General features: G+C 41.0%; 1 long non-coding RNA gene across 4 annotated transcripts; it reads right to left on the bottom strand.

Annotated features, from left to right (window-relative positions):
• Positions 1-24,340, bottom strand: LOC137479596 (uncharacterized). Of its 4 annotated transcripts, XR_011002379.1 has the most exons (4): positions 24,129-24,340; positions 2,044-2,185; positions 1,184-1,291; positions 1-1,025 (listed from the first exon to the last, which is right to left on the bottom strand). It is a non-coding gene; the product is annotated as an uncharacterized lncRNA (long non-coding RNA). The 4 variants fall into 4 exon arrangements; XR_011002376.1 differs by lacking the exon at positions 1-1,025 and having other exon boundaries at positions 1,035-1,291; XR_011002378.1 differs by lacking the exons at positions 1-1,025; positions 24,129-24,340 and adding an exon at positions 4,370-5,062 and having other exon boundaries at positions 1,035-1,291.
• Positions 24,341-27,654: the final 3,314 nt, after the last annotated feature.

The following is a 27,654-nucleotide window of genomic DNA, read 5'->3' as shown; positions in this document are numbered from 1 at the left end:
CTGCCAAGCAATTAATCCAGGTCTTGGATGCCCAGACTTAAGCATGTAGCCAATACAGGAAATGGATCTCTCTGCACTTGAACCAGCTGTCAGAAGTGGGGAGCATTCCAGGATGTGCAGTCGCAGACATTTGATTCAAACACCAACTTCACTGCTGTTAATCTGCTGTGTCTGGCTCTTGCAAGAAGGCTGCACTTGGCTTCCTCAGATAAATATTTCAACTCCCAACCATATTGGAAATCCAGCCATTTTCTATGGCATAGCAGCACAAGCAAAATTGGCAATTACACTAATGTCCTGTTAATCATACAAACATAGCCCCTAAGATCTGCAGTTGAGAAAGGAATATTTTGTTTCCCATGTGGGAAATGATATGTAAGCATATCATTAGACAATTTACTGGTATTGACAAATACTACATGTATTAATCTTCTGCTAAAAACACTGAAGTACACACTGACAAAATAAAGGAGAAATCCTGGCAGTTCTTGAAATAGGTGTTTCATCCACATTATTTAGACAATAATTCAGATCACAGTTGGAGAGCGAACACTAATTTGTGAATTTAAGCATAGATTTCCCTTGTCATTTTAGTCAGCAAAATGTTTTGTTATTGGAACATTAACAGAGGGAAAAAAGAAAGAAAAAAGAAACAATCATTTAAATAAAATCAGGACAGAGTTTGTGAAATAGGAATGCCTAAATGCAACATAAGTTGTCAGCTTCTTTCTGACATATTTTGAGGTTTCTTCCTCAATAGTTCTTTAATTAGAATGGGATGACCTCATTAAAAGGGTAAACTGGGGAGATGTGACTTTTTTCTAGATATGTGAGCAGCATAACTAAAACCTGCACATACTTTTTTTTTAATTAAGTTTATAAGCTCTCCTATCCCATACGTGGAATGTCAAAGAAGAAACCAAGCACACAGTAAAACACAATGTGATACTTACTTAAGAGTATTGGCAAAGGATATCTTCAGTGTCTTCATAAGCACTCAGCATCCAGTGAGATCACACAAATCTCTGCAGAATCCAAAATACTTGCCATCTATACAACTTGAAAGCAATACTCCCTCTTGTTTTTCACCAGAGAAAATGGCTTTTCAAGATGAAATCCTCACACAAAAAGCAAGTAGCTGATGCAGATGAAGGCAGGTTTCTGTCAGTCAGTTCAAGCCTACCCTTGGGTTAGACTGCTCAGAAGCCAGCAGCTTGTGAAGATCATGAAACAGCCAGATGTTCTATCCAAGAAAATGTTCTATCCTTTACCATCTGTATTGTATTGGTGTCTAAGGTGGGGAAAGAGGAAACATAGTGTTAGAGGAGAAATAATAAGTTATTTAAAATTACATAAGACAGTCACACATGGAAATAGCAAATATCTCCTCTCCCCACAGGGAAAAATTGGTTGGTTCTTTTCCCTATTTTAAAATGCTAACCTTTAACTAACAGATAACATAGCTGTATCTTTCACAGATTTCTCTTTTGAGGATATCAATTATTACACATGACCTTCCCTAGAGTAAAGAAAAAGATAATTTAACTTACAATAAAAAAATCTTATAAGTACAAATGAAGAAGTTATTCTTTCTCATTTGACCGAGAGAACTGAAAAGTCTTGCAGACTAGTGATGAGAAAATTGAACTTTGACTTAAAATTCCTCTTTATTTTTGGCTCATCTGATTCAAGTTACTTGCCCTCTTTCACTCTGATTCCTTTTTTTTTTTTTTTTAATTTAGGCAGAAGTACATTCATCTGCACAACTACCAGAAAATCTTTTTGAATTCCTACACACTCTTTATAAGAAAACCATTACATCTACTGTCCAGACTTTTCATGTAAGTGTTAATAGCATCAGGTGATGGTTGTATGAACAGTTTCTGGGCCCACATATCCATTCTCTCTAGGTTTGAGTGAATGCTAAAGTGAGCTTATAATCTGCACAGTGAGATTGAAGCCTTTCTATTGCCCTCAGTTTGATACTGAGAACCAAACAAAAAAAAAAATCCAAGCAAAAAACTGCTGGAACTAAAAGCTTGCAAAGGTTAAGAGTCCTCTTCTCACTTTCATCATTTAAGGCTACACAACAGAAGATGCACAGTTTTTCATAGTGGAAGAAACCACACATATGTTACTGGATTAGGTATTCCAGCACTTTGAAAATGCCTTGAAAACTTTATGCCTATGAAAAATGCTGACTAGTAAATATACATCATTAGGCAATGCAGACACCAGTAAGGAGAGCAGGGCTCCCACCACAGCAGCCACATGTGAATGTGATGGTACAGAGAACAGAACAGAATTCACAAATCATATTGAATTGCTTCTCATGCTTACAGCCCTGGGCACCAAGATAGAACTGAAAGCAATTGTGCTCCTGACAGCAAGTTGTTTGACTTTGGAGGACTTGAGAAAGCCTCACATTCTAATTCACAAGGATAAGGAACAAGCATTAGCTTTAGAAAGTCATGTTGTATGCCAAAAGCAGCATGCACTGACCTAAACCTTTAAGCTGGTAAGGTATAAAATAAAATCAACACCAATCCAATTTACAACAAAGTTGTGATGAACCCTCTCAATATCAGCCAGGTAAGCAAGAATCCTTTCAAGAACAGGGGAAGCCATACACTTCCTTAAGCACAATTTGCTTGCAAGCATTCCAAATGCAAAACATCAAAGGTGGACAAAGAACAGGCTTGGAGGAAAAAGATGCAAATAAGTTCTATTCATCAGTCTGGAGATACTAGATTATCTGGAATAGAAAACAGTTGTGTTCTCCATAGCAATTCCTTAAAATCAATGTGGAATAGACTCATACCTGGATATGGCTCAAAGTCATAGTTTCAAACACCAGAGGCTAAATGAGACTGAGAAAGTTGCTTGCAGTCAATACAGTTTTCTTCCAGTAAAATCACAGTAGGTTCAGATTATTATGGAAATGTGCTAATTGGCACAGCATGGAGAACTGCAACTTCAAACATCACTGAATAAAACATACTCCACAATTTTGGTTTGCCTTTTTTCTTACTTCCAAATGCACCTCTCACAAATCAAGCTTGGTCACCACACTATGCAGTAATAGCCAAGAGAACAGTAAATCTCACTGATTAAATACTGCTGGAGAAACATGACCAGAATGGGGAAAGGGGATTTGAAAACAAAATGTGGAGAAAGCAGAAGCAATTTCAAGTGTAACAGCATCAGAGTGCTGTTTTAGCATAGCCTCAGTGGCACAGCTGAATCACCTGTAGCACCAAGCCTGGGCAGAGCTCATGTCACTGTCCACAGAATGTGGATCTTCCCCAGCCAAGGAAGGTGGGCATCCTGGTTTTAGTGTGCTGGGAGGGGATGGGAAAAGGGTTGGGAAAAGGGATGCTGCCTACCCATGCATAGCACTAAGAATGAACACAAGGACACACCACCTTTCTCATTCAATTGCTAGACTCTGGTAGCTAAAATTACTTTCATAGCAGTAGCCCACATAACCAAATTCTCCTATTTCAGCCTGATCTAGCAGCCTATGATACAGAAATCTGTTAGTGGAATACCTCCTTGAGGATGGCTGAGGCCTTCGCATGGAGCTCTCCCCATAATCCACGGCATTCAAAGTATTAGAAGATAATGTACCATATATTCTTCCCATCCATTACTGGACAGAAAAAGTGTATAGATGCATAGTTAGGAGCCTCCAGGTAGTAGGGAAGTGGATCTCAGGATGAAGAGGTTGTCAAAGAAGTAAGAATCTTTCACACCACCAGCCTATAATTACCTCTTCTAACTTAATACAAAGCTCACTCAATCCATGCTTTTTTCCTCTTGGATAAGTTCAAATTTAAAAAAATGTTGTCTTTGTAATTTGCAACATTTATATAGAAAGATTTATGTCCTTGATTAGGAGGGAGATACTTTAGGACATATTAGGAACTGGTTATTTTTAAGAAACATGAAGACAAAACTACACTTTTAGGACCTGATTTAGTGTTTTGCAGGAGTTTTACAAGGCAGCAAACCTCCAATACTGGCTATCAAAATCAGGGAATCCCACCCATTATATGCTATACAGAAATACAGTCCATTAGAATCACAAGAGCAAGGGTTAGGTTCTGCTTGAGATGAAATAACTTTGCAAGTAAAGTTCTAGAGAGCTGACAAATTTAATAACTCTAAGAGCAGCTGTATTTTTGAGTTACTATTAGTCCTGGTCTAATCCCAGTGAAATGAGGCACTGGCACAACAGCCAATCATGACAGAGGGTCTCACACAGTAAACATTGTTCAGAGACATCCTCAAATGCCTTTTCCCTGAGTTAAAACACTGTGCTCTCCCATTCAAACAGGATTAATAAAATAAAGAGCATATGACATACCTCTAACACAGCCCAGTGCTCCCCGTGGAGGAAAGCCCACCTGGAGGAGATAACTCTAAAGACTCTCCCAAAATATAAAGATCACCACACCTGCCAGGAGAGCACTTGTCTTTACTGAATGGTGCTGCCAAGTGAATGCACAACCCAGCCATTGTCCACAGCTGTGAACATCCCCATGACTGACAGCAGAAACAGACCCCATCAAAGGCACACTGTTAGGAAACCTGCCAGCCTTCAGGCCAGCTTTTGACCACTGATGCCACCACTCAGTGACTGTGAACAGTGGCTACTGTCTAAAAGTTATGCTGGAGAGAAGATATGTACTGATGCACTTGAACTGAACGCAATGAAAGCAGGGCACTTCAAACCTTATCTCCAGTTCAGAAGCTGGAGATTCAGTCTGAAGTGGGCATAGAACAGTTTCCTTTTCACAATAGTTGCAGCTGGCTCCAAGTCAACCAAGCTCTACAGGATTTCTGTTAAAGAGATGATAATTGAATTCATTTGACATTTGGAGCAAACTCTTGTCAGAACTCAGGCACCATGCAAACTTCCCCCACTTCCCTAGCCAAGGTTTTCATTGCTTCTGTTCTCAAGTTCAGGCTCTCACCCATCTGTATCCGCTCCAGTGAGTGTCCCATTAAACAATCCTGGAGATTAAAAGGACATTTTACAAAAAATCTGACTTCTCAGATCTCAGGATGAGGCCCAACTGCACGGTGCTACTCATGATGGTTGAAAGCAGGGCCTAAAAGTCCAGCTATGTGCAACAGTAAGGACAGCCAAGGAACAGGAGCCCTGAAATCCTGACTGCATTTAGGGCCTGCCTAATCTAATATTCCAAGAATGGTCAGGACCAGGCTTCAGAGGATCTGCTTCACAAACGAAACTCTAAACATAAGTTGCGTCTCTCAAATAATGTGATGTTAGAAAATTATACTTTAGACAGGGAAGTCTGTACTTCATTAATTACCAATAGTAATTACTTAGCAAGAATGGAATTCTTTCCCCTCTAACATATGGTTTTAGATAAGAGAATTACTACTTCCACAATCATTGGAAAAGTAGACTTTGTTATCTGGAGTATAGAATTGGAGGGCTTACTTTAATGTAAGCCATATGCTGGGATGCCCAGTCATCACATGGGTACTGTGTCTGGGAAATTCTTGTCACAGTTACCCTACATTTACCCTCTAGTGAGGGTAAACTATTTAACTTCTCATTTATGTTGGCTTTGTTTCCCATTTTCTAAGCACACTTAAAACTTTCCAACATTTACGTACATGTCTTACTTGAAACAAACTCCCAATCCTTCCAAAAAAACCCCAGTACTTAAAAGAAAATTAAAAAGCACTTCCATTTACCACAGAATACTTAGGTTCAATTGCAGCATCTGTTTTTTAAACAGAGTTCCTGATTTCTAACTGAGTTTGCCAGCTGGGCTAAATCAAGTCACAGGAGTCAGCTATCCTCTCGTTTTCAGAGAATATCTCAAGTGACCCTTCATGTAAAAAACTAGGAGCGTGTGTAAATTAAAGGAAAAATTATTCAAGTAACAAATGCCACATGGTGTAAGTGTTTCATTTCCAGACTTACAACCAGATAGTGTCCCCAGGCCACCACAGCAAGGAAGCTGCAAGGCACCAAGAGCCCCACAGGGAACTCAAATTGCCAAGGGAATGCCAGGAACCATGTGCTCCAGCAGCAGCCTTGCAGAGCCTTCAGGTGTGCTCTCTGACACCCTCCAGCAGGGATACTTAGAAGTTCCCTTAAGTAGCACTGACAGTCTAGAGTTTCCTGGTTTCCTCCCCACTCTGCTCTTCAGTGCCCTTCATTGAGCTCCTTTCACCACATGGATACAGAGACACCCCTCATCTCACACAGGGGTCAATGGTTTCTTTATTTCAAACTCTGGAGGAAAACTCAGAGTCCTTTTACTGCTTAAGCAAAGAGTGGCAAGGCTGGAGGTCATGAATGTGTCCATTTCCCCAGATAAAATGGATGACAGCTCAGGATTCCTCAATTTATTTTTAGGAGAGGGACAATTGATTTAACGTAGTGGCAAGCACCATTGGCAAAATAATTCCTAAAAATCCTATTATGGAAGCCTTGATTAAGATATTTATGTAACTCTGTCTTGTAAACTAAGCCTCTCCCTCCCTTAACCACTGGCTCCAGGCTGCAACCTGTTGCCTTTACTATCCAGATCAGAGATTATTTTGAGCTAGGTGTGTTGTCCTCGATCAGGATGCCTCTGTCACTGCCAAGCAAAGCTCCTCTCCAGAGTGTCACTGCAAACCACAGTTTGGAGCTTCCCAAATGAGCCCTGAGGGACATAGCCAGAGATCTGGTCCCCGTTGAGCTCACATGTCTCAAGCTCTCTAGGCAGAGCTACTGAGCTCACTCTGGGCAGTGACTTGTTCAGAACCAGCTGTGGGGCTCTGGCACTCCTCTGTGCCACATCTGCTCAGGCAGCTGGACAAGATGGTCACTGCAGGTCCCTTCCAACTGAAACTATCTATTCTACATCCACCAGCCTTCGCTGAGGCTGTACTCAAACCCTGCAACTTGTTCAGCTTCTCTGGCTGATCTTGAAAATTGAGGTGTTTGGAAAAGAAAGAGTAATTCTGTTGCACTTGTACCTTTGACAAAAGAATATTTTGTTTTCAACCTAACTCAAAGTAAACTGAAAGGTAGGTGAAACTGTGACATTGTACAGATCCTGATGGCCACATCCATTCAGACCACCTGACAGTTCTGTGAAGTAATTAGTTTGATTTGCATAATACCTGCTCTGCAATAAATCCTTGGACCTTTACCAGCTCATTGACTTTCCTCTGTCCCTCTAATGCTGCAGCCTTGTGGAATTCACTCCTTGAGACTTATTTTGCTGGAGAGGAGAGGAGAGGAGAGGAGAGGAGAGGAGAGGAGAGGAGAGGAGAGGAGAGGGGAGGAGAGGGGAGGGGAGGGGAGGGGAGGGGAGGGGAGGGGAGGGGAGGGGAGGGGAGGGGAGGGGAGGGGAGGGGAGGGGAGGGGAGGGGAGGGGAGGGGAGGGGAGGGGAGGGGAGGGGAGGGGAGGGGAGGGGAGGGGAGGGGAGGGGAGGGGAGGGGAGGGGAGGGGAGGGGAGGGGAGGGGAGGGGAGGGGAGGGGAGAGGAGAGGAGAGGAGAGGAGAGGAGAGGAGAGGAGAGGAGAGGAGAGGAGAGGAGAGGAGAGGAGAGGAGAGGAGAGGAGAGGAGAGGAGAGGAGAGGAGAGGAGAGGAGAGGAGAGGAGAGGAGAGGAGAGGAGAGGAGAGGAGAGGAGAGGAGAGGAGAGGAGAGGAGAGGAGAGGAGAGGAGAGGAGAGGAGAGGAGAGGAGAGGAGAGGAGAGGAGAGGAGAGGAGAGGAGAGGAGAGGAGAGGAGAGGAGAGGAGAGGAGAGGAGAGGAGAGGAGAGGAGAGGAGAGGAGAGGAGAGGAGAGGAGAGGAGAGGAGAGGAGAGGAGAGGAGAGGAGAGGAGAGGAGAGGAGGCTTGCCTCTGGTCAGGAGAGTCTGCAGTAGCATGTTTGTCTTACCTACCATAGTTTCCCACTCAAAACCAAACTGGCATTGGAATGGGGAACATAACACAGCACACAGCACTCTTGTCTCAGGCTTTTTCATCACCTTATTCCATGGACATGCTTTGAAGACTTCTTTTGGAGGCCTTGCTCACCTGTAGGCGGCCAAAGGATTCACCCTAAAACACACATTATATCATGCCCAGATCCAATCCAGAAAAGTGCTGAGTATTGAGTAGCACCCATTCAGAGCAGAAAAGAGGATGCGTTCACCACAGCCCTTCAGCAAATGGACTGAACCCTTGCCCTTCAGCCAAACATCCACAAACATCTTAGAGTTTCTAAATGGACAACGTTGAGTTAGCTGGCATATCTGGCACAGTTCCCACAAACCACTCCTGGTAGCTGTCTTTTGAAATGGTGAGCTCCAGATCTATTTTGGTTCGAAGGACAATTTGCCGTCCTCAGTTCAGCAGGTACGAAGCAACAGTGTCAACTTTCCAAACAATGTTCAAAGTGGAAATTTAACAGTCAACATGCTTCTGCTTCCTCAGGCTGTATCTCTAGACTTTGAAGTGGTGATTACTTTTGCAAAACCTCATTTTATAGGCTTGCCAACAGATCTCCACATAGATTGCAAATTAACTAGCACAGAAAGCTGCAACTGGGGTCCTCATTAGCACACAGTCATTTCCAGTGCTTCTCTCCAGCTTCCTAGATCATTACTTGAGCTCTGAACTAAATCCAGCATCATAATTAAACTACCTCTTTTAACTTGAGACCCTATAAAATTGCAGTCTAGTTTATTCTGCAATCTGTTTGTGCTTTGTGTTCTGACTGAAGCACACGTTTGCTTTTTCTGAGACTTTGTTATTTGAATTTTATTTTTAAAACCCAAACAAAGCAGTGAAAAGTGTTTGATTTAATTTTTTCCTGGGCTGAGCTTAGCTTTAGGCCTTCTTTGATTTTCAATGTCAAATATGGCAAGACTATCCTTCAGGATTTGCAGACCCAATCTGACAGATATTTACTAGAGGAAGAGGAGGGAAGTGAAAGATAAAGTGCAAATATCAAATTCAGCACCTTTCTCTATGTAAGGAAACTTAATCTAGATCTCAAATTTTCTAGTAAAGGAACACTCAAGGTTTTGACTCTTTTTTGGTCTGGAACCAAACTTCAAATTCTATCATTGGGGTGAAAAAGAATAATCAAAAATGAGTAAATATTTTATCAAACTCACATTTTCAGCAGCTGAACTGGAACTTGCCATCCTCCCACAGTGCCACAAACTAACTGCTTTCAAGTTCTGATCAGCAAAACCCAAAACAAGGTTCAAATACCTGCCAAGGCAAGGCATTGCTGAGTCTGGGGCAGCAGTTCCAAAGGTCCCACTCAAGCTTGTAGGTGCCTTTAGATTTCACATGAAATTCCTCACTCTTGACAACTCATAAGGGAGCAACATCTACCATTAAAAAAATAATAAAATAAAACCAGCCCTAAACCAAAGAAGAAGCTGGGCTTTTTATTAATATTGAAATTATGCTTCCAGTGAGTCAGTGAAATTCTCTAACTTTTGAATCTAGCTAGGTGTAAACCAACATGTTGAGTAGTTAGAAAATAAAAAAGAGGAGGTTTATAGAAAAAGCAAGTTTGGCCACATGCACAGAAATGGTTTTGGACACTTCTGCTGGGGCAAACAAAGGTTTGCTTCTGCTTTGACTCATTGTTTCTTCTTCCTATTCTGTAGGTGGCAGATGGAAGTTGAGCCAGGCATTAAAATGCCTGGCTCAAGTCAGGCTTGTCTAAGTCAGGATTTTATGTTTTCATGCAGTGTCTCAATTAATCAAAGTTTTGCTATAAAATTCGAGCAGCAATGCTCAAAGCCAAGTCAAGTCATAAAATACAAGCTGATTAATTTCCCTCTAATTTGTATGATAATTAAAATTCCAACTTTTAATTCTGTTAATTGTCCTCCCACAAGGAGGTTGATTGGGCTTTGCTAATACATGCTGTGAAAATGCATTTCCCACAGGTCTGTCTTTGTTTCCTTTAAAATGCAATGCTTTTACATAATTATCCCTTAACTTCCATAGATAAATGCAGGCTTATCTCTGGCCCGTTTTGACACAAGTCCCCATTGTGGTCACAAGCTGTGTCCATAAATCACATGCTCAAAGTCATTAGGTGTTTCATCAAAACTCTGTGACTTTTAATGAGCAATTAAACTTGCAAAAGACTGAGGGGAGGAAAAATTTAGAGTAAAAAAATGCATACACATTCTCTCCTGCAAGTCAAATATCTCTGAACTGGAAACAGACAAAATATGTGATACAGCAGACATCCTCTCAGCAGACATTCCTCTCAGCTTCTACTTTCCATAATCCCAACAAACTGCATGTGAGAGCAGTCAGAGGAGAGCTGGCACCTGCACACCTGGAAAAGAAAGTTTAACTGGTAAAGCTGCAGTCAGCCTCCAGCTTGTGCACCTCTGGCTGGCTATAAGATAAACTTATCCTTTATCTGATAGATCTGAATGGAAAGTCTTACCAGTCCCTTCCTTGGGGCACAACAGTTATTTGGGGTACACAGACAATAGCTGCCATGCTGTCTGCCATGAATGAATACATTATGGCCATTGCAAAGAAGTGACAAAAAAATTGTCTGTGTGTACTTTGTCTCTGGACACATTCAAAAGTTTTGCATAAACAAGGATTGAGATGAGGCTGGTAAGTCCATCAGCATTTGCATTCAGTCTTGCCTGGTTATCAGTGTCCATGCAGACATTTTTTGTTCCTCAGAGTATGAAATGACCACGTGCCTTCTACCCTTTCATGGGCCTTGGATTTCCTTTATGCTTCCCTGGCTTATGCCTTTTTCTGTATAAATGGGCATCACATCATAAGGACACAACATTAAAAAATCTCCTGTCCTAGGTTGCAAGATGTGGCTGGGGGTGAGTACTCTATTTCCCATCTGTCAGAGCTGGGGCAGTTCTCTGCTGCTCATGGGGCAGTTTTTTCTTTATCTCTCCCACAACCAATCCTCCCTCCAGGAGATCGCTTCTGTTCATGGCCACTGAGTGTCCCTGCATGGCTGAGAAAATTCCATCATCCCATGGGGAGATGCTCTGCCCAGGGGAGGAGCCAAGCATTCCTACCTGGATACAATCTGACCTTGGGAACCCCACAGCAGCCTTTGCCCACTGCATTCCCAGAGGAGCAGCTTTCTTCCCCACTGCATTCCCAGAGGAAGCCCAGGCCCATCTCCAGCAGCCCTGGAGCTTCAGAGGAAAACTCCCCCCTTGTCCAGGATCCCTGCTCCAGCAGAGCCACAGCTGGCACTGCAGGAGGGCTGAGCCACCATGGGATGGGACTGCTGTCACACCCTGACCCACAGGGGGTCAGGGCCTATTCTGACTCTGGCAGTGAAGTTTTGGTGGGGTTTTTTCTGGTTTTTGTTTTTTGGGTTTGTTCGTTTGGTTTTTTTTACTATTGCATTTACATTTTTAATTTTTCCTCATAATGAATTGTTATTCCTAGTTCCATCTTTTTGCCTGAGAGTCTTTTAATTTTAAAATTATAATAATTTGGAGGCAGGGGTAATAATTTGGAGGCAGGGGGTTTGCATTTTCCATTGCAGGGGAGGCTCCTGCCCTCCTTAGCAGACACCTGTCTGTTCAAACCAAGACACCTCCCAAAGCTGTCTGGATTTCCACTGCAGGGACAGGTGATTACACTTCTGTAACATGGCAGGGGCACTGCCATGTTCCCACCATTTAACCACTTTGTAAAGCCCCCAAGTTTCAACTATTAAATTCCAAACAGCACCATCAGTGAAGCTGGGGCCGAGGTGATGGATGACAGACATGGAAAAGTAGAGTGTCAGCCCTCATTTCCCTCAGGAGCAGCAGGTGGGCCAGAGCTCTCCCCTGTTCTTAAACCTCATCAGCACCACACCATCATCCTGTGTGAGAAAATAAAATGTCTTTCAGGCCTGAGCCCCTTATCTGGGACTTTTTCCATCTTCCAGAGCTATTCCTTTGACAATGCAGAAGCTATTAAATCTTATTTTCCATGGAGAATTACACTTTCTATACACTAATTTACCCTTGTGTAGGTCCCCAATATTAAAAAAAGCACCAAAATGTAAAAAGGGGGCACGGAAGCTCTAGCACAGATCACCCTCTGACTCAAACCAATACAGGAATATGCTGAGTGTGTTACACTAATCATATGGCCGAAACCTTGGCAGATAAGACAAGAAAATCAATTGTAATTTCTTCGGCTGTTTTCTCATATATTCTCAACTTGTTAGCAGACATTTTTTTAAGAGAGCGGTCAATGAATATTTAATGTTGGGACGCTCTGCCAATTTTATCTGCCAGCTAATAAAGAAGCTGCTTGGTCATGGGTGTAAGAGAAGAGGTCTATTTTAGCCTCTGTGGCTGGCTGGCTGTAATAAGAAGGATGACAACTTTAAATTGGGAGATTAATGGATAATTTGGAATCACTGTCATTCTGACACAGCCAGTGACCTTTTCAAATTGACAGATAGCTCCATTTCACCCCAACCAGCTAGAACAAGAGATTGTTTTAAACAATTGGACCTAAATGCCAGGCTTAAAGGAGGCCAGGCATAGGAATGTGGCAGGGCAGCTTATAAGTAAAACAGGCCTCCCACAGATTAATGGAATAGTTAGGAGGGCCATCCATCCAGCAGTTCCAATTCTCAGTTTTTAGCTACTGCAGCATTAGCAAGGTAAAAGGCACTGATGTCAGAAAGAAGAATGCTCAGTATTATCTTTTCCAGCAAGGAAAACAGTCCAGCTGAAGCATCGAACCTTCTAGGGTCTGTCCAAAATTATAATGTGAAAAAATATGAAATAGGTGAAAGGAAACTTCTGCAGACATCTGTACCCATCCTGTGATTTTGGGCAGTATTGTGTCAGCAGTTACACAGAGCCATAAATCACTTGTGAGAAAAATAAAATAAAAAAGAAACAGAAAAACTCATTTCCTGCTTGAGCAAAGTTTTGCTCAAGAGTCCTGAAATAATGGGCCTTAAAAGTAAGTTATTGCTAACCACAGAAAAACAATTTTATGCAAAGTTGTGAGAGCTATCTCTTTGTATGTTCTCTCCAGGAATCTTTCACAGTTTGATTCCCAGTGTTCAAGTCCAGTCTCACGACTTTGTAAAGGAAGTCATGGTTATAAACAAGGAATTGAGTTGTCTCTAGACAAACTTGACATGCCATTGTGCAGTTAAATACACAACATGAGAAGAAATTGATTTAAAGGGGTACTCTCACATTAATTTAGAATTCTGTTTTTAAAACATACATAAGCCTGTACATAAGGCTCTGTTTTTACTTGCAGAGGTTTGCTAGATGTGGATTAGCATTTCTTTCCAGTGACAGATCAGTTGTCACACACTGTCATATACTCATTTTTTTAGGAAGATGAATGGGGTAGCACTTCAGGCCAGCAGCCCACCTTCCCAGAGATCAGTGCTGGAAGATCCACATTCCCAAATGTCTCCACACTCTTACCCTTATTGTCACAAACAGTTTCTGAGCAGTTATTCTAAAACACTGACAACTACTGGGCCATTTTCTAAATGCAGAATATGTCACCAAGCACGGCTCATGGGGCAAACTGAAAGCCTGTGCTGGAAACAAGATGGGCATGTTGCAAAGAAATTCTCTCATTTTCTAGGAGATAGAAAAGCACGTGTGAGGCAGATGCATGTCACCAGCCATACTAATGAAAGATCCCACGAACTCCAGAGTCAGCAGTGCTCATCATCTGTTACAGCTAATTTCAGCTCGTGTCCCCACATCAGGGCCCAAGTCCCAAATGCAGTACAAGATACAGCTCAGGATGCCATGCAGATGACTGTGCACCCCAATAATCCTTATCTGGATCAGTAGCATGGCTAAGCTGAGATCTTGGAGGTAGGAGTATATTTTAGATTCTCTGGGAATTAAGTAAGATGCAGTTCTTGAGAGATTCTGCCTGTTCCTGCTGGCCACTGAGAGTGCCAGACACTGTAACTCACTCCTTAAAATTCCCTTTGGAATTTCTCTTTGGACTATTCCCTTTGGAAGGGACTGGTGATGCCTCAGATTTTATCTTTTATATTTTTCAGATTCTGTACTGCTTTAGTGTCTGGGTCTGGGCTTCATATCAGGGGATGGTGAGCTCTTTGCACAGAGTATGGAGACAAAACAAGCCCTTCTCTAGCTGGGGACAAAGGACAAACGATCCAAATCTCAGGCCCAAGAGCACAAACAACATGGCCTGGAGAGAGAAAAACAAGCAGGATGAGACTGCATTGGCTAAAGCTGGAATTGGACAATGAACTCCAATGTGCAAATGGAGCAGAACTTATAAAAATATGAGACCCCTTGACCTGTCATCCACTTTGTGACCATTTTGGGTTGTGCTGCCCAAGGTGGATCTATCTGAGACCTCTTAATAAATCCTTACTCTATTCTTTAGCTCCATCTAGTCTCTGTTCTAGGTCAGCCTTCTCAAGGCATCACTGGCAATGATCACGCCTTGTCCAACAGCCTGATCACTTCAGGGCTGACCAAAAGTTGAAACTTTTTATTGAAAGCACTGTGCAAATGCCTCCTGAACACTGACAGGCTTGGGGCACTGACCATCTCTCCAGGAAGCCTGTTCTAGGCTCTGCCCCCACTCTCCACTAAAGAAATGCTTCCTTGTGCCCAGCTGGAGCCATTCCCACGTGTCCTGTCTCTGGATCTCAGGAGGAAGAGCTCAACACCTCCCTCTCCACTTCCTCAGGAACCCTCAGAGAGCAATGAGGTTTCCTCCTTTCCTTCACATCCCCCAGTCTGCACCTGTGGCCAGCATTACTCTGCCCTGCACAGGAAATAAGCTAAATGATAATTAGAAGACAAAGCTGCCATAAATCACCCAAACCTTGCTGACAGGAAAAAAAAATGCCAGCAAACCTGCAATGAGATCAGCACCTACTTTTTCCCAAATATCTTCAAAACCTGAAAATGTACTTATGAACTACACATAGCAGATTCTTAACTAGCTATATAACATTGCATCTGGCTCAAGTGTAATATTTATTACATTTAGTCAAAGTTATGCACAAGAAATTCTGCTATTAAACATGATAAATCCACTTCCATTATCCATTATTTGTGAGCACACTGAGAAATACCAGCTAACAGACTAAAATTATTGTATTTTTTTCTGAATTATCACAGTATTTTCAAATTTCAGCATGATTTCAGGACATAGGAGATGTTTCATAGACAAATAGGGGTGTATGAGGTAAATTCATCACCACACTGTGATAAATGAGTTACACATTCAATATGCACTAAATCTTGTAGGTAAGCTAGGGATGAGTGAGTACAGTGATTGTTGTGGATAACAGGAGATTCCAAATGTTTGATAAAGTGACACAGAGGAGTGATCAGAAAGTTACACTGGAATTGAATCATGCTAGGTGTCACAAAAGGATGAAATATCCCAGAGAGGAATGACCACAGGAAATATTTTGGCATTGCTACTGCCAGAACTGAAGAGAAAACTCTGTTTTCTGTCAGAGCCCATCCTGCCTGCACACCTGAAAACTGAGCAGACACAATAAAGGGCTGAAGCAGAGCAACCCAGTTGATCACTTCAATATTTCAATACAAGTTTTTAAATGACACTTTTCAGCAAATACAAGACAGGTAATTCTGAAATTGGAAGCAGTTGAAACTTCTGATTTTCTTTTTACCCCACAACTAATAGCAGGAAATTATCTTCAAATTTATAGTGCAAAACCAAAGAGGTGCATTTGTGACACTCCAATGCTGTGCCACTAAAAGCATTTATTCAAAGTCACACAACTAGAAAATGGGCCACTATAGCCAAATTGCTTACTTTAAAAATAGAGTGGTTTGAAGATAGTTGGCTGCTAGTAGATTACAGAATTACAACTTTGATTTTTTTATTAGCAAGACTGGAAAGTCTGCACTTTGCTGTTTCTGTAACACATTAGAGCATTTGTGCAATTTCAACAACTGAACTAATCTGGCACTCCATTTACATCAAAACTTTGCATGAGAGCTCTACAACATAAAAAGACCTGTTTGTGATGATTCTTTCATTTGATGGCCTCTGAAAATAAACCTGCCTCAAGTAGACTGGATTACTTTGCAAGTTTCATTTTCTCTTGTTATCAAAGTACCAAAACAGATTTTGAAGAGGAAAAACTGGAATTAATCCTCCAGTCCAAATAGGTTCCACTTTATTTACAAAAGAAAAACAAAAAAGTAAAAAAAGAACAAACAAACAACAAAAAAAATCTGCACAAACAGAAGAAACCAAAGCAAACAAAGCAAACCACCCCAAATAAAAATGCTGGTCATGTTGCCTGGCCTCTCCCAGGCTCTCTATCCCTGCCCAGTGCTAAAGCACAGGGCAATTGTGTAACTGAGAGTAACTGCTCACAAACCCAAATCCCTGCTCACAGCCTTGAAAGCCTGAGTTTTTAAAGGTCACAGAATTGTTATTAGAAGAATTATTTGGTCTTGCTTTGGGAAAGTCTTATCACAAATTCAGTATTTGTTACATATGATTTTTTTTCCCTCCCACTTTGCATGAACCTCACAGATCAGTGGGGCTGAGGGGTGAAACAAACTCATGCCTTTTAAATCAGGATAATTTCCTTCACTTTCCCATTGCCACACCTTAGTGACCTAGAGCTATTATACATTTTGCAAAACTACTGCCTAGAATTTGAAATTGGGCATCCAAAAATCAGAGGAAGCTTGAATATTTTGGCTTTTGCCTACTTCTGTCTGTCACCAGGATAGAGGAAAACCAGCACATAATGAAATTAGTCCCTGCCAAGTTTAACAGCTCCTATGAAAGCAGCACTACATAAAGCCACCTAAGAGTGGGTTAATTCTGTGCTGCATCTCCTCAAGTGACACAGCCTAGACTGTTTGGTGTGACAATTTTAATTCCAAGAGCTGTGTCAGTGTGCAGCATCTCCTCTCCAGAAGTCTACGGATAAAAGACATCATCTTTTCCTTTCCTGATATAAAGAAAATTACAGGTGAAATCTATCATGCTGCTAATCAAGCAGGGGCTTCCATACCCTTGGCACCCCTTCGCTATATGAATAAAATTCCTGAGACAGTAAAAAAAACTGGTTTAATACCATATTAATATAATGGAGTTAGATGCAAAATTAATTCCAATGAAAAAGCACCTAAGGAAATTTTATAGATGTATTAAAGTACAGCAGCATTTTGAAAAAATATGAAACAAGAAAATAATAATTAATTTTTTGGGTAGTTTTTGAAAGCAGGGAACAATGAGAAAGTTTCTGATCTCCCTTTTCATAGAACATTACTGCATTCTAACTGAACCCGATCTATTGCCATCCCAAGGGAAGGCACTCCAGGATTTACTTATTTTTAATGAGGGTTCAGTAGTGGAGCATAGAAAAACAGCTTCATGAGTAGAAGAGCGACTCACAAAGTCTTAAAAGAATAATAAAATGTTTTAATAGAGAATTTAAAAAAATTAAATAAAAATAGAAAAATAAAATATATCTATTTTTAAAAATCTACTATTTTGCTTTCAAGAAAGAACAAAAATACTACCCAAAATATTAAAGGTGTTTCAAAACATGTTTTTCCTTTTGATATTTAATAGATGCTTTTATTGCCATGCTGAATATAAACTCTCTAGATACATCCAACTGCATGTTCAGTTATGTATGAATCAAAGACAAAATTCCTTACCTAGAAATCACAAAAAGGAAATGTTTTCAGCACTCCTGTATGGTATTTTAGCATAATATTCCAAAATCAGCCCTTTTTCTACATGACAAATCACTGTCTGTTTAGGATTAAATATAAGCATGAAATTAATGACAAGGGCTTAACGGCTTCAGACATCATAATATTTGATGTAAACTTTGGCTCTCAGACACAGCAAGCAAGGACAAAGTTCTGGAAAGCAATTGAAAATCTCACTCTCACGTTGAAAGGTGAATTAGGCAGTAATAAACTGCCATAAAACTTTCACGAGGTTCCCTGGCCATTTTCCAGAGGGAAGCTAAGGAAATATCCTTACTAGAACGGTGTAGTTAAATGGAGAAGTCCAAGGAGAAAGAGTTCTTTTAAAATGCTACAACTCCATCTGTAATCTTAAATATTAGCAAGGCCAACGCACCTTTTTCTTGCTGAAATCTCAGGTCTGATAGTGAGCCCATCACCAAGATTTATGTTCACAAGTGGCCCAGTGACAGTATTTTCCTCTTGTATAGAAACCTCTCATTTGCCTCCTGAATAAACCCAGAGCACAGCAGCTCAAACCTAGAGAATTCCTCTAATCCCAGAGCAGTGCCCCTGTGCTTGGAGGGAGCAGCTCACTCCCCTAAAGGCTCTTCTTCCCTGAGAGAGGAGGAACATGTCCTGCTTGGGACAGGCTGCTTTATTGGGAAGGCAATGTTGGGAATCCAGCTGAGGATTCATACCCACTTCCCCAGATCATTACAGGCTTCATGTAACAGCCCTGCTTTATCATCAAAAACTTGCAGAGACGATAAGAAATTAGAATTTTACAAGAACTGTTCATTAAGAACAAGCAACACCTTCCTGTCCCTCTCTAAATGAGCTATGTTTCCATGTCCCTACCAAGCTTATCCAGAAAAATTTATGCAGAAAAAAAATCATCCAGAAAAACAGGCAAATCCCTCAGCCTTTTGAACTGCACTCCTCAAGCGCTCAGCCAATTGCTCCAGGGTTACCTCCCAGCCTGGATAAGCTCCTTTGTGTTCCAGTGGCTTGAGTAGCAGCCTGCATCAAGCCAGAAGCGCATCAGATCTTAATTCCAGCTGGCATTCTGCAAGACTTTGATAAGTCATTTGGCCTCTTCATGCCTCAGAGCACGGCTTGAAAGATCTGTGGGAAGACACCACATCCATGTAAATCAGCACCTCACAAACTGAGTGTTTCCAGTGAAATTAATTAATATTAATTAAAAAGTTAATATTACACAACTGACTGTGGGTCAAACTCTGACTAAGAGCAACATGGTACAATATAATTAGGATTTGTCCAATTCCCTAAGAGATCATACTGCTGGGAATGGGGCTGTGGATACTCTAAAACCAAGGTGCAGGATTTCACATTCTACCACAATCATTTAAAAACAATCCCTCAGACTAGAAAGATTTACTGGCTGCAATTAAATGAATTATGATCACGTCCCCTTTGTACAGCAGCTATTACATATGCAAAATAAGTTCAGGGTTTTCAGTCAAAACTATGCCCATGCCATCGCACAACACAATTCCTGCTAAAGTGAACAGGTCATACTCTCAAAGTCCATCTCACTTTGTCCATATCATATTTTGTTCATGAGACAGGCATTTTGGCAGTCCTAGGAGACGTTAGTCTCTCTTTATTCTCCAGTGGAACTCCTTCTAAGGCAATTCCAGAAATATTCATCTTCTTGACCATTAGGGAGAATGCATCTAGCAAAAAGGGACAGAAAGATGTCCAAATTGTATTGAGGGGAATAAATCAGAACTATTTTAGGTTTTATTGCATATAAATGTTCTTCAGCTACATGTAAAATGAACTGACAGAGAAATAAGGCAGTCTACTAGGAATCAAGGATGGAGTTAGTAAAGGCCAAACCAAATTGGGCTCAATTGCTGTGTGCCCTTTTTCAATGGATAATAATAGTCGTGGTGGTATGTGGGAACCCACATTTAACATTTCCTGCTAAAAGGCTTCCCACAATTCACAGAAACAAAGGAGACAGGCAGTTTTATGACCTTGACTGGAATGGAGTTGCCAGCACAAAACTCCTCCCCAGGCGGAATGGAAACAGGGTGGGTATATACCCCATTTAGCTGGAACATGCACCAAACCTGACCTCTGAAAATGTAACCAAGGGCCAGTTTAGAAATTTGAATATGGAGAGAAAAACATAAAACAAACAAACCAACCAGCAAAAGAAAACAAGATACCAAACAGTCATCGACCCAAAGATCCCAAGAGGTGAGCACCTGCTCTAGGCTTTATATTCCTGCCTGAACTGCTGATCTCCTTCACTGCCTGCCCCAGAGGCACCAACAGAGCACCCTGACTGTGCTGCAGGGTGAGGGCACCACAAAATCTGAGCTTATTAATCAAAAGCTACTGCTTGGCAAACCAGGCAGCTCTTCACAGCACAGATTACTCTGTAATCTGTAATTACAGTACTATCTGTAAAATCAAGGTGGGTCTGCTTAATCAAATATATAAATACATTTAGAGTATATAGTCACCTTGTAATTGAACCTTAAGAGAAACAAACAATTCATAAACTCCATTAAAAAACCCTAACAATATACTGAACAAAACAGAATGCATCTGCTTCTAATAAAATATACCTCCAGGTTTTTACTGTTAGATCTAGTTGCAGCAGACATCATATTCATTAGAAAAGGAGCAAATCAGACAGAAATCACAGTCAGCCCAGTTATTTTAAAAATATTTTTATTTTTAACACAGGACTTCCATATTATTGGAGGAGGTCAGGAATTATATTACCTCTGACAAGGTACTCACTATTTCCTCCCTGCCTTAGTTCTAATTATCAGCTAAAGAATTTGGGCTAAATTTATTATAACTATGCCCACTAGAGAACTCTCTCCTCTGACTCATGAGAGATGCCTGCACTCATTCCACTCTTCTTGCAAACAGAAGTCCAAAAATAGACCAAAATACACTGAGACTTTTGCCCCAGGAGCCTCATGCCACGCTAATGAAATCAATGGGAAATTCACCACTAACTTCAAACAAATGTAAGATCAAGCACAAAATTATCTTCTAAGATTTCATACTTATTTAGAACCTTGCAGAAGATCTGAAATTGGTTTAAAACATTTAATAAATTAAGCAGTACATAATTTTGTGAACTCGGGCCTACCCCATCTGAGCAATAAGCAAGCAAAAGGATTTTAAAAGTGGTTTTCAAATGCAGCTGCTAAATCTGCACCTGATTGTGCACAAGACCATTGACCAACATGAACTTCATTTTTAGCAGTACTACAAGATGCCTGGGACAAAGTGGTTTTCCAAAATATCAGGCCCCAGCTTTCCAAATTGTGACCTCTATAGCTTCATGCCAACAAAGAAAAAAAAATATCAATAGTCACACTTGGAAATGCAATTGTTTTCAACTTTACTGAATCCTGCCCAAAAGTATTTATGGCAGAGCTCAGTCCTGGCAGTGATTGCAATCTCTGTACTCTCCCTTTTTCCTTCTGCTGCAATGGAATTCTTGTTACTTTGCATTATGGCACAGTCAGGACTGCTTGGTTTTAAGGTGTTTTCCCTCCCCTGAGATCACCTTTCTGTTCTTGAACCAACCTTCATGGCACTGTACTGGTTTGGGGTCTTTCTGTACATTCTCTTGCTGACAAGATTCAGTTCATTGTCTCATGAAATAACATTTGACACCCACTTCCCTAAGCCCAAACCAGAACACTGAGTAACAGATATTATCCATGATGTCCTGTTTTACCTCTTGTTAAGTCTTGCCCCCAGTAATCTAGTGTAAAAGTCATGGAAAATTATAGACTTGAGATGCTTGGTAAAATAGACCATGATCCAATTCCTTCAACTAAGATAAAAGTTTTCCACCTAATCTCTACAGCATTTGTAGAGATCCTGTAGACAATAATTAGGGCAGAAATCAGAGCTGAAGTGCATTAAATAATTCACCATCAAGCTGAAGCAATTGCCACAGGGAGATTTGCTAACAAGGTTCCAGACTCTGAGGACAGATGTTGGAGTCTGCGACATAAGTTACAGGGCTAATAAAAAAAAACACCCCATTTACAGGTATTTGCTGAGCTTCTGCTTGCTCCCAATTTACTTTTTCATATTTCAGTGACAGAACGCTCATTTTCAGAGCAGAGTTAAGATACATGCATGTTACTAATGTCCACGATGCCAATATCTAATCTGGTGTTTAAATTTTTATTCAACACTTTGCAACGCTTAGAAGACTTAGGTAAAACCCTTCCAGAGCACCCTCAGGAGTAAACCTTCAGCTGTTGAGCCCCAAAAATACAAGGCATCCAGCTATAAAAAGGACAAGGAGAGCCCCAGAAGGCTTGGAACCATCAGGAGCTGCTTGTGAAAAGGAACTGGGATGCTGGGCTCAGAGCAAGGTCCCCCCAGCACATATCTGCAGATCAGAGCTGCAGGTCAAAGGGGCCTTGACAAACAGGAGAAATGAGCTGAGGAGCATCACACACTTCAGCAGAGCCAAACACAAAATGCTGAACTTCAGACATAACCCCAGGGACTGCCACAGGTTAGGGGTGGGCTGGTGAGGTTCAGAAAAGGTCCTGGGAGACCATTAATCTTGTTATCAACACCTACATACATACAAATCCCAAAATACTTCCTCCATAAAACATCCAATTCTTTCTTTAATGAAGCAGCATCATGTTTAGCAGACAGTGAATGGGTGGCCAGGTAATTGTGTGAAGCAAAGGTTTTAGAAGCAAACAAGATTTTGTTGGTGATAAATAACTATCACCTAAAACCAGCAAAATCCCACAGAATTTTTTCTATTCAATGTAAAACTAATGGGGGGGCAGGGGTAGTGGGGGGAGTGTCTAGCTTTTTACTTACCTTTAGGAATTTCTTATCTACAGTTCCTAGACAATAGAAATATCCTGCCTCAGAAAGGGAAGCAGGCTGAAACCTTGTGCAGTGTTTGCACTGATAACCCACTCTGGCAGCCTTTCTTTGCCATCTCCCTGTTAAAAAAATACCAGAATAGGAGGTGTAACCTCAGCTCTTCCACCTTTGAAACACAGAAAGCATCAAGGCACAAGCAGACTGTGTGTAGGGTGACCATTGGCAGCCTGCTCCCACACCTGGGATGGAAACCAAAACAAACCAAAAACTCCAATCTCATTCAACTCTATTTTTTTTTAACTACTTTGTGTGATCATCACACAAAAGATAATTTCAAATAAGTATTGGTATTCAACAGCAATAAGTATTGGTACTGTTCAATTCAAATAATTCAAATATTGGTGCAATTCAATTCAAATAAGTATTGGTACTGTTGGAACCAATAGGAGACCTAGGTGCACATGCATATTTGGCATCTTCCACCTGTTTTACAGAGGGAGAAGAGAAGGCTGATATTCCAGCCTGTGCAGAAGAGTGCATACTCTAGTGGCCAGAGCCTGAACAACTATTACCTGATAACCAAAAATAAAAACCATTACTGTATTTGGATAAACAAACAAAAATTCAGTGTCACAATCCTAAATTACAGCATGTGCATCAGATTAACATCTGAATATGATTAAACAGAGCTAGAGTGCAGAGAGTTAATTTATGGCAGCTCAAGAAATAATCAGGTCCACTGCAGTTATCCAACACAGCTATCATCTACTAGAAATAAACCTGCATAATTTAGCAGCTGTGGGCTTTGAAGGCATCTCTTCTTACACCATTTATGCAACTATAGATTCAAGTAAACATTCTGAACACGTACACTACAATGGGAATTTATGAAGAACAGCAGAATCAACTCCAAAATAAATAAACCCCAAGTAAAGCAGCTTGGTATGCCTGTCAACTTGAACATCTCAGTTCATCAGGGCAAAAAAGTCTGATCAGCTTTCACTCCAAGAGATGTCCACAATGGTTCAGGGCAAAAAGAGCTGGGGCAGTTAAGACTTACTGAAAATAGTCAACTGCACACTAATTCAGGAGGTGAGAACACTAGACTTAGGTTATAGTATTTTTGCTGTAGAGGAAAGGATGTGCTCATTCCATAGGCAGAAACATTGCTGTCCTGTTCTGTAGAGCAGAACTCCCTTTTATTGATAGGGAACACACGAAATAGTGAAGGACCTGGCCTTTTTGCCTTCTGTGCACAGCTAATTCTGACCTCTACTTTGGATCAACATGTCTGAGCTCACACAGGATTTGTCCAAATTGCTTTTTGCTTAAACTTACACAAATAGGTAGATTCTGCACTTGAGAGCTGCCGGAAATTATTATTATGTCAAAAACTTTAAGACCTATTAATTGACTAGGATTCTTTTAAAATTGTATGTAAAAGAAGTCTCAGCCTAACTGCAATTCGTGATAATATGAATTAGCTGAATGCAGCACTGCTGATGAAGCTTCAAGGTACTTACTAGAGGAGAAGCAAATTTCTGTTTTTTGTAAAAAGCACTTTTTTCAAATGATCCCTGCTAGCTTCTGTAATATTTCAGGTCATTTGCCAGCAGGGAGGACAGACTTGAGGAAAACAGCAGTCCTGTGTCTGGGGAGGTCTGCCCCTGGGTAAATCAGTAAGAATTGAAAAAACCCCACCCACTTAACAGCCAAGTGCATTGGATAGCAGGGCAGCCCTTCAGCATTGCTAGCTATTCTCTCTATGTGTTTGCACCTATAAAAACCTATAAACTCTCTGCAAAACTAGAGGGAGGACTGATTGGTGTGGAAAAGATGAGCCGTGCTTTGTGATGCAGAGTCTCTCTCTGTGCAGCACACAATAGACTGTGGGCCTGACACCTCTAGCTGCAGTTCCAGCACTGGATACTGATTATTATTATTATTATTTTAATTAAGTAAAACCCTTACAGAGTACCTTCAGGAATAAACCTTTAGCTGTTTGGCCCTAAAAAAACAAGACATCTGGCTATAAAAAGAGCAAGGAGAGCACCAGAAGGCTTAGAACCATCAGGGGCTGCTTGTGAAAAGGGACTCCCTGTGCAACTCAACACATCACTCATTAAATTGCACATTCTCCTCTTTTTTTCTTTTCTCCTGCTATGACATGTCTTTAGTTAGGAGCCTGTGTCATGGTGATCCTAAGCCTTCAGTGATCTACTGCAGCACAAACACACACACCTTCCATTCTTTACAAGGTTACTTCACTTACTTTCCACCTCTTTATAGCAGGGAAAGTGTGACAAACTATCACCACCTGCCCGCTAGGCAGTACCCACCAGTTCATCCAGTGTGTCCTTACCAGAATGTTGAAGCCCTTTGTTGCACTTGTATGCTTAACTTTCCATTTTCAATGTCAAATGGGGATGGGAATTTCAGGTCTACTGAATAATGGGATCTGTGGGATGTATCTTTGAAATAGCTCTCACATTGATTTCTCAGCAGAGCAAATATCTTTCCGTTCAGAAAAGTCCCAGCAGATAAGAAAGCTGCCCCCCACTTCTCCCATACTTTGAGAATAATATATAAAAATTCATCACTGCAAGTTTCCTCTGATTCTTTCACTCCAGAGGCAAAGCCAGAACCATGCACTGAAGTCAGCCTTGTCCTTTCAGTCTTCCTGCAAAAATTTACTGTGTTTTTTTTTTTAATTCTGTCCCACTCCTGTCAATATACCAAAATTCAGCAGAATAGTGCATCTGACATATCAAACTGTCTCTCTCCAGTTAGGGATTAGATGTCCTTGAAGTCTTGTATTTTTTACAGCTGGACATATATCATGTTCCAGTTGTGCTCAATGAAATTCTACATAAACATATGGAAGATTGATTGAGATCCAGCACTAACAAAGTCCAAAAGAACAAAAAATTATCTCTATATTCTGATGGAAACAAATTCTTGGGACTCGGACTGTCCTTCCTTGTCAAGCTCAGGTATCTCATATTTCCTTTGCAAATACATAAGGGAATTTGTTCCCTTTAAGAATACATGTATTTTAGCCCACTTAACCACACATCAGGGTAACAACCTCATCTCAAGCTTTTTTGAATAATAAATTAAAGTGTTCTTCATGTCAGAAGAATGCTTTTGCCTCTCTAATTAATGTCCTATTTGGCAAGGATCATGCTCACCAGAGCAACTTCCCACTAATTTTGAAGCCTCAGGATATCTTGAGGATTCTCACTACATAAATAGCAGGTTCAGAGAATCACATGGTCATAAAACTCAAAAAAATTAATATTACAGAATTGACTGTTGGTCAAACTCTGACTAAGAGCAACACGGTACAATATAGTTTAACCCAGGAAACCTGATATAATTCCAGCATGTTCACCTGTATTTGTGCAGGGTGAAATAACTAAGCTTTCTACATTCCTCTGAACTCAGTTCCCATCAGGATCTTTGCTTTCACATTTTTGCACATGCAGCTGGCAAAAATCTCTCTCCCATTTGCAAACTGAAAGCTAAGCCTGCAGCATTCCAGCTCGCCTTCTGCCATATGCTTCAGTTTCACAAGTTTGGGCTTGTATTTGCAGAGTCTGAGTGTGGGTTTTGCTTTTCTTACCATTTCTGCCTGATTAAAAGCTTGTTTTCTGGCGACTTGTAGCAGAGAGATCACAAAAGCTCCAAGACTCAGCTTCCAAGCTCTGCAGCATGCACTTCTCTGATGGTTTTTAGCTTTTACTGCTCCAAAGCACAGCTCAGGCTGCAAGAGTACATGCTCTACTGACCCACAGCTTCCCATATGCACTCAAATGGGCTTTCTTCTCCCTGGCAACAATAAATAATCTAATAAAAAAGACACTGCATCTTATAAACAGATTGTTATTCATTTGCAGATCTCTCCAAGGGCCAGCAAACTTTGACCCAGCAGACTGACATCTCCTGGCATATCAGATTTAAAAAGAAAATACCCAGCACCTCTATGAAAATATCTAATCCTAGCTTACACAAGCCACATGCCACCTCAGCTGTTTCAGAGCACTCTGAACCTCAAGTCCAAATCCAAATGAGAATATAAGTGTTCTGAGGTGGCCAGTGGCAGGGTGACAAGGGGCAGCTTTAACTGAGGGGACACTGTGGTTGCCAACAGGGAAACAGAATGTATTTATGCATTTTAAAGCAGCCACAACAGCTTTAATTGATCCCACGAAGGAATCGATTGCTCACCAGCTCTCTCAGTGCGAGGGAAGGGGGGCATCAAACGAAGCTGCATGTTCCAAGTGAAACAACCAAGTGAAGAGGAAATTCAGGCAGCATGCAATTGATCTTAGATAAAAACTATGTTAGGCCATCCTGTCTCAACCATTCATTTTTGGGCTCTCATCTAATTGCACTCGTGCAAGGCCATTAGGTTAATTAAGTTTAGAAGACCAAAAGCATCTCAGTTCCAGATGAATCTGATGGTTCCACATAGAAATATCTTTGGGAACCAGCCTTTTATTCATGGGGATGATTCTCCTTGGCCAGTGCAGGATGGTTCTCCAAAGAATTAAGACTATCCCTATCTGCTTTTCAATATTCCCTTCTTTCATAAAACAAAATATTTCTAGGCTGCTCTTAGATACTGTAACTCATGACCTAGTGATGTTAGTTAGTTTTTCAACTTCAGAGAGTTTCTAAGGCAGTAATTTCCCAGCTTTCTCATCCCATTTGCTTTGATTAGTTAGACCTGGAATTTAGGAACAGAGCTCAGAATCTCTCCCCTTTCTGTGCCTCAGAGAGGTCTGATACCTTCCTGTCATATGGCACTATGCCCCTTCAAAACAAAACTGCTCAGAACTGCCAGATTCCCTTTTCACAGAACAAATTCAGCTCCAAAATTCTGTCCTCCATCAGACCCAGCTCTAACATTACTGATTATAGGTTTGTCTCCTCTCCTCCCTCCTACTATTGAAAGTATGTTTCAGATTAATTTCCCTACACAGGTATTTGCTGTAGAATTAAAAACAAATTAAACATTTCATCCCAAATTTATAAGTGCTGGAG

Source organism: Anomalospiza imberbis, chromosome 10, assembly GCF_031753505.1.
Source record: "Anomalospiza imberbis isolate Cuckoo-Finch-1a 21T00152 chromosome 10, ASM3175350v1, whole genome shotgun sequence".
NCBI lineage: Eukaryota > Metazoa > Chordata > Aves > Passeriformes > Viduidae > Anomalospiza > Anomalospiza imberbis.
This window is presented reverse-complemented; position numbering and strand designations above follow the sequence as displayed.